Source organism: Semicossyphus pulcher, unplaced genomic scaffold, assembly GCF_022749685.1.
Source record: "Semicossyphus pulcher isolate SPU_LCO1_2020_fin unplaced genomic scaffold, fSemPul1.0.p SCAF_10, whole genome shotgun sequence".
Lineage (NCBI taxonomy): Eukaryota > Metazoa > Chordata > Actinopteri > Labriformes > Labridae > Semicossyphus > Semicossyphus pulcher.
In genome coordinates this window covers 8,752,735-8,763,643 of record NW_027211604.1, presented here as the reverse complement: position 1 = coordinate 8,763,643, position 10,909 = coordinate 8,752,735, and positions in this window count along the sequence as shown.

The window sequence follows — 10,909 nt, the reverse complement described above, 5'->3', positions numbered from 1 at the left end:
TTACATGTAATGACAGAGCTTGCTGGCACCCACTTTATTACTTAGGCCATCTACTCCAACAACAACTCTGCCATTAAAACTATAATTTTCAAAGCTTTCAACATATACTTCATGACAGAGGCTTACGTTGTGGTGATTCTCCACTGCACTACATTATGTTGCTGTTTGCAGTTCCGCCACACTCTTATGGAATATAAAAACACTCGTATTTATTACTTACTTGACACATTTGTCAAGTGAAGAATGGAATACTAAGTAACTAACTTACAAAATTATTGAATAATTACAAGTCATATTAATAAGGAAATTGTTAAATTCAGGAATATATTAATAAGCAAAATGGGCTATGGCATGACTTTCAAAAAAAATGTTGTACTATCAAATATGTATTTGTGATATTAACATGTTAAAAGTTTTCAAAGGATTTATAAAAAGATTTAATGTATTCCACAAAAAATAGACTTGACAGTTGGTCTTCTTAGCTGTTGTGACCAATGACTGTATATATAGATGGACAATGCGCCTCCATCTGCTCCCATTGTATGAAATTTATGCCAAAATAGCCCCTGTGATAGGTGCCGCCATCTTGCGATGGTGATGTCATATGGAGGCAGAGCTTGCGCAGTAGAGATCGGCGAGTGAAGCGGTTGTAGCCACTTCTGCTAACCCAAACACACACTTAACTTAGCGAAAAAACAGCAAGGATCCCACGTCGGCGTGTTTAATAGCAGAACAGCGTCTCTGTGTTGATCGGAGGTTAACGTTCACAGGTATGGAAACTTCAAAGACTGTAGTGATTGTTTTAGTTACGTTTCCACTCGCAGATCGTCCTCCGCTCTGCTCACCTGGAACTGATTGGCTGCAGGAGCCGAATTTGTCAACAGAGCTGTCAATCATAATTTTAACAGCATCAAATAACTAATTAAAAATAAACTTAAATCAGCATGATAAGAACTAACTATAATGATAACATTTATCGGGCGTGTATCTTGATTTTATAGTTCGACTCATGTCCCACCTGTTAACATGGAGGAGGCGGGCTTTATGACCTATACTGCAGCCAGTCAGCAGGGGGCGCCCAAAATGTTTTGGCTTCACTTTTAGGGAGCTGTCATGTCGTCCATCTTTTTATACAGTCTATGGTTGTGACTCACATCAAACTGAACATTTCCTTTGATGTTAAAGTGAGAAATGGTAAAAGGGACCCTTGTTGACGTTTTCTTTTCCATCCAATAGTCCCTTTTTAGTTGATTTAGTTGATTTCTCCGTCGTAGCCGTCTTGTCTTTTTTTCCCCCACACTAAAGGACCGCTGTTCAATTTACTAGACATTTTTTTCTGATTTGAGTAATGATTACAAAAGTACTACAGAGTCGAAAGGTGGTGTTGGCTCATCATTGATGTGGGACCTTCCTTTGGTGAGCCGGCCTTTGACAATAGAATTACTGTGGGATTTGTTGGGTTTGATCTTAATTCGGGCTTATTTGATGTTTCCCTGGAGGCATTTGGTTTATCCTTTTGTTGTTGTTATTGTGGTAATGTTATCCATGTATGCCCTGATAAGGGGAAGACAGCCGATTCTTAAAACGTTCCCCTAAAACCACCCATCATGATGCACAGATTTCATCCTCCCCTATACTGCTGGCCGCGGCTGGTTGGGCTCTAGACTCTTGTCCATTGTTGGGTCTGTACTTGGTGGAGCTGCACTTGGGTTGTCAATACCCTGTGGACTGTGGTAGTTGTCCTGCCACTTTTTAAAAAGTAGTGGTCAATGCGAGCCCCCAAGCAGGGCTATCTGGCAGGACCAGGCAGGACCTATGTCCTGACCTATGACCTATGTCCTGCCTGGTCCTGCCAAAAAAAAGCCCTTAAGCAGTAAAACAAATATATGAAATATATGTATTTCAGACTTTTGTTCATTTGGAAGAGTTGCATCACAATCGAAATTGCAATAACAGAAATAATAAAACAAAATTGGAAACAAAGACCACGCTTCATACGCAGCCCATTTCCATGTTGTATAGTATGTATTTAATCACACCTTATCCGTTCCTTTGACTCAGCTTTCATATCCTTCCCCCCAAAACCCCTTTTTCTTCATCGCCTCATCCCTTAGGTTAGTTTGGGTTACTTTATTTGTACCCCTAGGTAGATTTGGTTTACAGTGAGTGAGTCGCCCCTCTTTTACACACACAATCAATCCCTTTAATCCCTTCGTCCCCTCATTTAGTGTAGTGTTTGATTAGTTCATATTTTAACTAAATAAAGATACCAGTCAATCAATCAATCAGTATAGGTTCGATACTTTCTTTTTCTGCAACAACGATAAAAAAAATGCTTTTAATCAGGTTCTTTCAACATATACATAATTTACTTTGGTGTGTTTGCCATGTATGCCTGAGAGATATACTATATTTGACAGATAGTATGGATGTAATTGCAGGTAAGATGGCAGGAAATCCCAGTGTTTCTGTGGTGTGAAAATGTTGAGATGGCCCTCGAGGACACTTCATGTAGTAAGTGTTAAAGGTGATGATGACATAGACACTGCAACACCTCCTTCACTTTCTGCCACAGTTAAAGCTGTTGGTGATATTTTTGTGGAGTGGATGTGACACTTATGTGTGTCTTTGATATTAAACAGACTCCTAACCTCCAACTCATTTTGAGGCTAGAGATCCTCATTGTGCATGCTAAATCTTGTTTTCGTTGAGGTTTTGTCGGCATTAAAGTGACAAAACAAATCAGCGACAAAAGGGGAAAAAGCAGCACTCTCAGCTGTAAGTTCAAATACTTTTCATTTATCTAGAATCAATCCCATAATTAAGCCTAGAGTTTTTTTTTAATCTTTAGCCGCTTTCCCACTGATCAAAAAACCCACTAACACCAGACTTTTTGGCTTAGTGGGAAAGGTTATAATCGGTATTCAGACCCAGGTCAAATGACTCTGCAGTAGACCTGGGTAATTATCGCCTCGGCTCTGATCGACATCGATGGGAACACAAAACCTGTGTCGACACGCTAATCTCCGCCCCCTTTCCGGCATGACCCTATGCTCCGTCGGTAACTTCTGCAGCTCCTTGTCATCTCAGGTACAAATTCTGCCAGTCCCCCTCCGAGCAGCGCTCGAACATCATTCCAAATTTGTCGGCGCCGAGTTTGATAAATAAACTGATTGAGTAATAGATACAATAAAGACTCTAAATTTAATCCGAAAGGCAACTGGGCTTGGTTGAAGTCCTTGAAGACGTTTCACCTCTCATCCGAAAGGCTTCTTCAGTTCTAAAATGAGTGGTGGATGAAGCTAGAAATATAAACCTCTGTAGGTCATTAGTATGCTCATAGATGTGTAATCAGGGGTGAGTCGTTACCCTGTGGCTTAGTATCACTGAGTCGTTAGTGCCCCCTGGTGTTTATGGGTCTTTAGGCTCACAGGATCCTGAGTGTGAGTGTGCTCTCAGCTGTTTGGGCAGAGAATTCAACGCTGCATTGTAAGTGGGTGATAGGTGGTGTCTCAGGCCACCACCTCTGGGATTGTTTTTCCAGCTTAACATAGATGGCTTTCTTGACACCTCTTTCCAACCAATCAGTTACCATGACAGAGAACCTTCACAGGCATATAATAAAGACCTAACCACCGTAACATCTTCACTGTTTACTAACCCTGTTTCAAGCACGTTTGTGACGTCAGATGTTGACGCAGCAGAAAATAGGCCAAAAGGAGTATACTCCACTGTCAATGGGAAAAGAGACAATCGGCATCTTTATGCGGGCCTGAAAAACCTGCATCAACGCGCTAATTTCTGTGGGACAGGGGTATATGTCACCCAATAAAGTCTCATGATTGTCAGGCAACTCCTTTGAGCACTATGAAATCTTGTGTATTTTGGTTGAAATAAAGATCATGTAACAGTAATAATAACCTGAAGTGTTGCTGTTATAGTTCTTATGACATTTTATTGCTTTTATTGATCCTTTATCTCCTATTACTGCTTCTATTTCTTTTTTTGCCCCTATTGCTTTTAATTCTTCTATTGTTTTATTGCCTTTACTAGTTTTTATCTCTCCTATTGCTTTTACAGCTTTTATTTATTTTTCCTTTTTTTCCTTTTATCTCTTTTAGTCATTTTATTTAATTTACTCTTTCCACTTCTTCCTGCTTCGTCCCCTTGGTCTTGGTTGTGTGGGTTCTCCTGTTGCCTGTTGGGTATTGGTGTTTGTGCTTTGCTTGACTGTCAAAGCACTTTGTAAACACTTGCTTTTAAAGGTGCTATATAAATAAAGTTGTTATTATTATAATTTTCAAAAATGATGTATATTACCTGTTGTTTTTGTTGAGCACAGGCTCAAAAATATGCAGAGGCCTTGAATAAAGTAATGCAATGATGTGCAATAATGAGCTTTAGTCACTGACACCATCAGTATGATGAGGAGACGTTCAAAGTCGTTCTGCGCCACAAGCGATTTTTCATTTTGCATTTCTTGAATAATAAAATGTTTTGTGTATTTTCTTTTTGTATACTGTATATTATATTATATGCCAACACAAAGGTACAACGTTCACTCCTGAATATTTTTGCTGTGTCTTCCACCAACTTCATGCCATGCACCTTTATAAACAGTTTCATGCTTTAAAAAGGAGAATAAACACATTATGGTTCAGAAAATTCTGGATTCTTTCCTTTCGCTTTCTCCGGGATATTTTTCAGTGGATAATTCACCAACATTTAACTTTGTTCCCAGTATAAACGAGCAGAGTTTGCATATTGGATCTCTATAAACAACTGCCACAATAATCTGATACCTGTTGCAGAATTGAGCTTCACTTTCTAGTATAGAATGAATGTGTTCAGTTTTGTGTTCAATTTAAAACAGACCTCACATGTGGAACAAACAAATGATAGAGCTCTATCACCACTTACTGGGCAAACACTGTGTTTGCTGCAATTACACAAACAAATGCAACCGAACTGAGCAGGTACGATGACGTGTGCACCTTTAAGTGACATTTTCCACAATGACTTAAACTCAACTGTCCCAAATGAACCCACGTGTGACCTGAATCACTTCCAACTGAACTGCTTGTCGCACTATTAATTTATCAAGTGTGACTTCAATACCGCAGATAAATTTAAAGTGTGTGTTAAAACCTCTTATTAAAAATGTGTGACTGTATATCTGATGACACGGTGACGCTTGTTCTGCAATTTCCATTGACGCCGGGCAGTATCGCAGGTGTGGTTTTGACTTCATCTTGGAAACGGGTGCAGTAACACAGAGACTCAGCTCTTTCATGAACACCTCCGCACTTAATGAAATTGGTGCTGATGACATTGAGGATGTGGTTTATGTTGATTCTGAAATTCAAGATGATGATGATGACTATATTGGCCTTGTTGATGTTGATTATAATAAAGAAAATAAAATAAAAGCACCCTGTGTTTAGAAGCTGTTTGTCGGCACTTACTGACTTTGTTCCCTCCTGTCTTGATGTTGCTTGTGCTGTATTAACTCTCAGATGTACGTAGTTTGGACAAAAGCGTCTGCTGAAATTGTAACATTGTAAATAAGTACTGTAATGTGCAAATTGGCAGCCGTATCGGAGCTTGTGCAGTGAAATCTTTTGAGAAGAACAGATTGCACACCCAAATGTACTGCCTGGGCGGCTCATCAATATGAAATGTGTTATTGATGTCTGAGACGAGACTCACTTCCGGTATACAGAACAACTTGACATTTGGAAGACCTTCAAAATAAGTGATCTTGAAAGCAACATGGAACCTTTTCTGGCTGCTGTAAAACATGCAAATATTATTTTTAAAATGCTTTGACAAAAAATGAAACAACACCAAATAGCCAGAATGTGGGAGTGCATAAAAACTATGCACCATTATACCAAATGTGTTTTAAATACCAAGATGCCTAACACACATAATAGCATGCAAAGTTGAAGCAGATGTGTTGAACATACTTTAATTTCTGCAGCAAAGACAGCGTTTAGACCACCGTGTGTTAGCAGCCTCCTCCTGCAGCGATGCACATTAGAAGACATCAATAACGTGATGCACAGTAGTAACAGACGTGTTCGCTGCCCACACACGTAAAGCAATTTAAAACTTTTATGACAGCAACATTTCATGACAATTATTTGGTGTGTAATGTCCAAACAGAAGTGAGTGAGAAAGTAGCCATTAATTGCATTGTGAATGTCAAACACATTTGTTCTTACACATAAAGGCAACGCAGGATGACTCAACAGGAACAGGAAATGCAAGGCTGGGCGATAAGCGTGGTCTTTTATGTCAGTTGGATGATAAGCTTCTGTCTGCAGCACTTGAATAAGTCGAACCCTTTAGCAACAGATCAGCCTGTAAATTGCACATTTATTATTACATTTTGATGCATTTTGGCAGATCGTACGACTGTAAATGGGTTATAAACATATGCATAACCACAGGTCACATGAGTGGCAGGGTCACTGATTATTTCATTCTCTTCACCTCTGCATGTCAGCCTAGATTGTGACATGATGAGACACATTTAGTGCCTTGCAACAGATCCATGAGTACAACACTGATAACTAAGATATAGGTTATTCTCACGGTGTTTGAACAAAGTAAAAAAACGTATTTTAAACCCTTTTTTTCTCATGTTATTTTTGGCATTAATGACGATAATAATGTGTCGCAGGTTCGGTTGAGATGTGCCATAAGCTTTTTAATTCAAGTCTTTGTATATTCTTTGAACCATATTTGGATTCTCACAAGATTTCCACTCTATAAAAGATTAAAAAGGTATCGAATAAAACATCAAAGTTAAACACATGATACAAGGGCTAAGCATTTGTCTGTCTTCACCGTTCGTAAACCGCGTCTGCCTCAAGTTTCACACGCATCCAGCTCAAGCTGCTCTGGTGTATCCTCGCTGTGGTTGATCACCCTGCAGAGTTGGGTGCTCTTTCTGCAGAGTGCACCATGAGGGGCTTCATTTGTAGACAAGTGACACCTCACTTGGGGTATTTGACAAACTGACACTCACGGATACAGAGTGTCAAACTCAGCTTGTCAAATACACTAAGTGGGGGGCCTGATCTTGCAACGATGTCCCTGTTGATTTAATGAATAAAACACTTAATTGACTCCAAATATACATGACAAAAGACCTGTAAACACACCAATATTAAGTTATTACTGCAAGTGATATTGTTTTTATACTCAACATGTTAGAAATAAGGCATTACCTGAGTGGTCAGATGTAGAGTCCGAATGCGTCGCTCCCTACTGTCACGAGAGTTGACAGTGATGACACTGTGCACAAGACAGTTCCTTTGACCATTAAGCCTTAACGCTGCAAAGAGGAAGTCAAAACAAGGAAGATAACTGCAAAAGCAGCTCTCAGGAAACGTGTGGAAATGAAGTGTCAACATGTCATGGTTGTGAAATGCTGTTAAGGCTGCGGTGGCTCACAGCTTTTGAGATAAAGGTTTGCTGAGACATTCAACAGTTTCGCTCGCCTTTGGTGGCATTCATGCACTCTTACTATTGTGTTCAGGGGAGCTTATGGAGCGATGTATAAAGTTTATAATACTAAAAAATATAGGGAGCAGCAGCCTCCCTCTTGAGATTTAATAAACCTCAAATACAGATCATTAAGTGTCAAGTACATGTGCCTCAGATTGCACTCAAGAAAGCCGTTCAATGGGATCTGGCCTGTTTTATTTCTCTGGATGCATTATCTCTATTGATCCAAAAGTTAGGACTCTCACTGCTTCTTCCTGTTGCCAGCGTCAGTGTTTACTCTACAGTAGTGGTGGTCTGTAGACCCCACAGTGCAGGAGAGCTACAAGGATCGTGGGAAAGAAAAGGACCGCAACCTGTCCCAGAAGCCTTTCTGTGGTGTTGGACATGATTTGACTTTGACACCGAGCACCAAACAACATCCTGTCAGCTAATGAAGCCGTCCACACATAACTCCCTGCTATTATTTTAGACTGTCTGGAAGTCTTAACTCCCAAGAAACACTCTGTAAAAGACTGTCACTTTTTATCTCCTTATTGTTTAACAGTGCTCCATTTTTTTTTGCAACAGCCAGAATGTACTGAGCATAGTGCTGTGTAACTTCCTCATGTTACTCTGTACTGATGCACCATGAATCACCCACCAGACTTCCCTTTACTCAGCTACAACTGTACTGTATGTTGAGCTTCCTCACTCACGTTCACACCCACACCTACGGGCAACTGAGAGCCACCAATTAAACGGAGGAGCGTGTCTTTGGACTGTGGGAGTACCTGGAGGGAACCCACGCATGCACGGGGAGAACATGCAAACTCCACACAGAAAGGCCCCACTTTGTCCGAACCAGGGTTCGAACTACGAGCCAAGCAGCCCTCATTAAATTGAATTTGTCCCTGTTGATCATTCTGTCATACTGCATGGCCAAGCACCTTTCCAACTTATTTTGATTGAATATTACGGCTACTTTCTCCGACTCTGTTTCACCAGGTGCTCCTCTCTCTCTGAAACTGCAGTTGTTGACCTTTTTCAACATGAACATTGTTCATATGTGCATTAGTCTTTAGAGTGATTTTTAATAACACAGTTTTACCTGTCTGTCTTAGATATTATTCTGTTAACAATTCACAGTTACATAATCTCCATGTTCCTCTGTACGAAACATCCCTTGGTCAGTTGGCGATCAAATATGGTGCAGTTATTTTGTGGACTGAAAATGCTCATTTAATCAATCCCTCTGTGCCACTGTGTACAATTCATGTGTCTCTGTAATCACCACTAAAGATATTATTTGTCATTGTACGGCATCATCTCTTGTTTCTTTCCATTTTTTTTCATGTGTGGTTTCATGTTAACCACATTTCTGCTCTTTCATGTGTAAAAACTGATTTTTAGATTGTTTTGTATTAATTTTGATAGATAGTAGTAGTATAAATAGTAATAAATAAAACAGCCCTTGCAAATGTTAGCAAATCCCATTCATTAGCTCTACCGCTTATCCTAATCAGGGTCACGGGGGGCTGGAGCCTATCCCAGCTGAGAGACTGACGTAAAACAACTCGATTATTATGAAAATAAAGTCTGTAGTGTTTTCTTCCATGGTAGTTCAGAAGTGTCACAAATTTTTGCAGTACTAACTTAAGAATGTTTGTGCTAGCCTACTTCTACATCTATATCGATGTTTATCTTGTTACTTTTACAAATAAAAATGTCCACTTTATAAAGTATGACGGCAAATACACGTACTTTATTGCATACATTATACTACAGCATTTAACAGGGCCTTGCACCTATTTGCAGTGCTACTGTTGCAAGTGTGTGTGTGTGGGGGGGTGTTTGCTGGACACCGAACTGGCCTTAAAAACACATAAAAACATGGACTAAACGTAAACAATGTAGCTGCATCAAAAGTAAACCACCCAGTGTCACAGGGGGCTTACCTTCTCTTACAGTTAGTGGGTATGACTATAACACAATGTTGTCATGTAGGTATTGTTCAGGCCTGGACCATGGCCATGTTTTTCAGGCCTGGACTTCTATCACGCATTGTGTAAGAGAGATAACACAACACACTCATGTTTTTAGAAATAAACGATTTGATTAACTTTTCAGTGTTTAGTTCTTTTCAATTAACATGAGCGTGTGTGAAGTGGGTTGGATGAAGCGCCTAGGAGTAGTTGAGGTATGTCCCATGTTAAAGAAGACCCCACAAAAAACCCACCAACATTTTGAATTAAAAATGGCGGATTTCTTGTTGGGCTTTTTTTTGAGAGGTAAATTTTGTATATTAGGTGAAATGTTCCTTTAGAAATGGAAACGAAAAACATTACCACCACTCTTGATGTGTGGGAAATTTATTTATTTATTTATTTATTTTTACAAAATTACAAAAAGATATTTGACATTTATTACAGTAGAATTGTTTGGCAATGGCAATGCAGTTCAAGTAACTTCTGAGACAACCTCAAGAACAAGCAAGTAAATTTACAGAAGTCTGAGTCACTCTAGGTGAAACAAAGAAGTGTCTACAGTGAGTTTTAGCTGCCTATCTCTAAGTGGCAGTTCAGAGTGTGAACCATTTCAACACCACGTATAGCCCAACAATACCACAAATATAGGGGAAGTAGAGGATGCAAAAACTCAACGTCCCTTTGGTGTTGAGAAAGAGAAGGTAGGCTTTCATCAAGTTGTTAAACAAGAATTAACTGAATTTCCTATTGCATAATTTACAGGAAATTACAGGAGATAGATCAAACAACAGGAGACTACACCTTTAGTGCTTTGCACAAAACAAATTGAGCATAAAAAAATGAAATGCAAAAGTTCTTTTCACTTTACATTGTGACAAAATGTTTAATATTGTTGCACCCAGGTGACAGAAGTGTGTGGCAATGGAAATGTGCTCTATTATGAAAAGAAAAGGCTATATGCATCCACACCCAGAATCCTGGCTTTCAAATTGCGATTGGGTTTATTCTTGTGTATTTGAGTCTTGAGTTCAAACCTTAACTCTGATAAGATATCAAAAATGTAACAAATATGAGTCTTTTTCAGGAGGGGGAAAATGTACCTTGGGAGATATTTCTGTGCAGACTGTATAATCTTTTGAAATGTTTGCGGCAAAATAATTTGCAGAACAATTTTCAAAAATGTACTGAGAGTCTGGATGGTTCATATCACCATGTTTTCCTCTTTGGTAAACTAAAAATATCCCCTCAAAGACAAACTTGATGGAACGTTTACATCTATTAACATGACCTTTATATTCACAGCAACACAGGTATCATTGACCAAATGTTTGTTAAAGTGAAATAGTTGCCATGTCTCACTCATTGCATACTGAGGTTACACTGCCACCATGTGGCTCTTTGCAGAATTACAACTCAAAGTACAATAA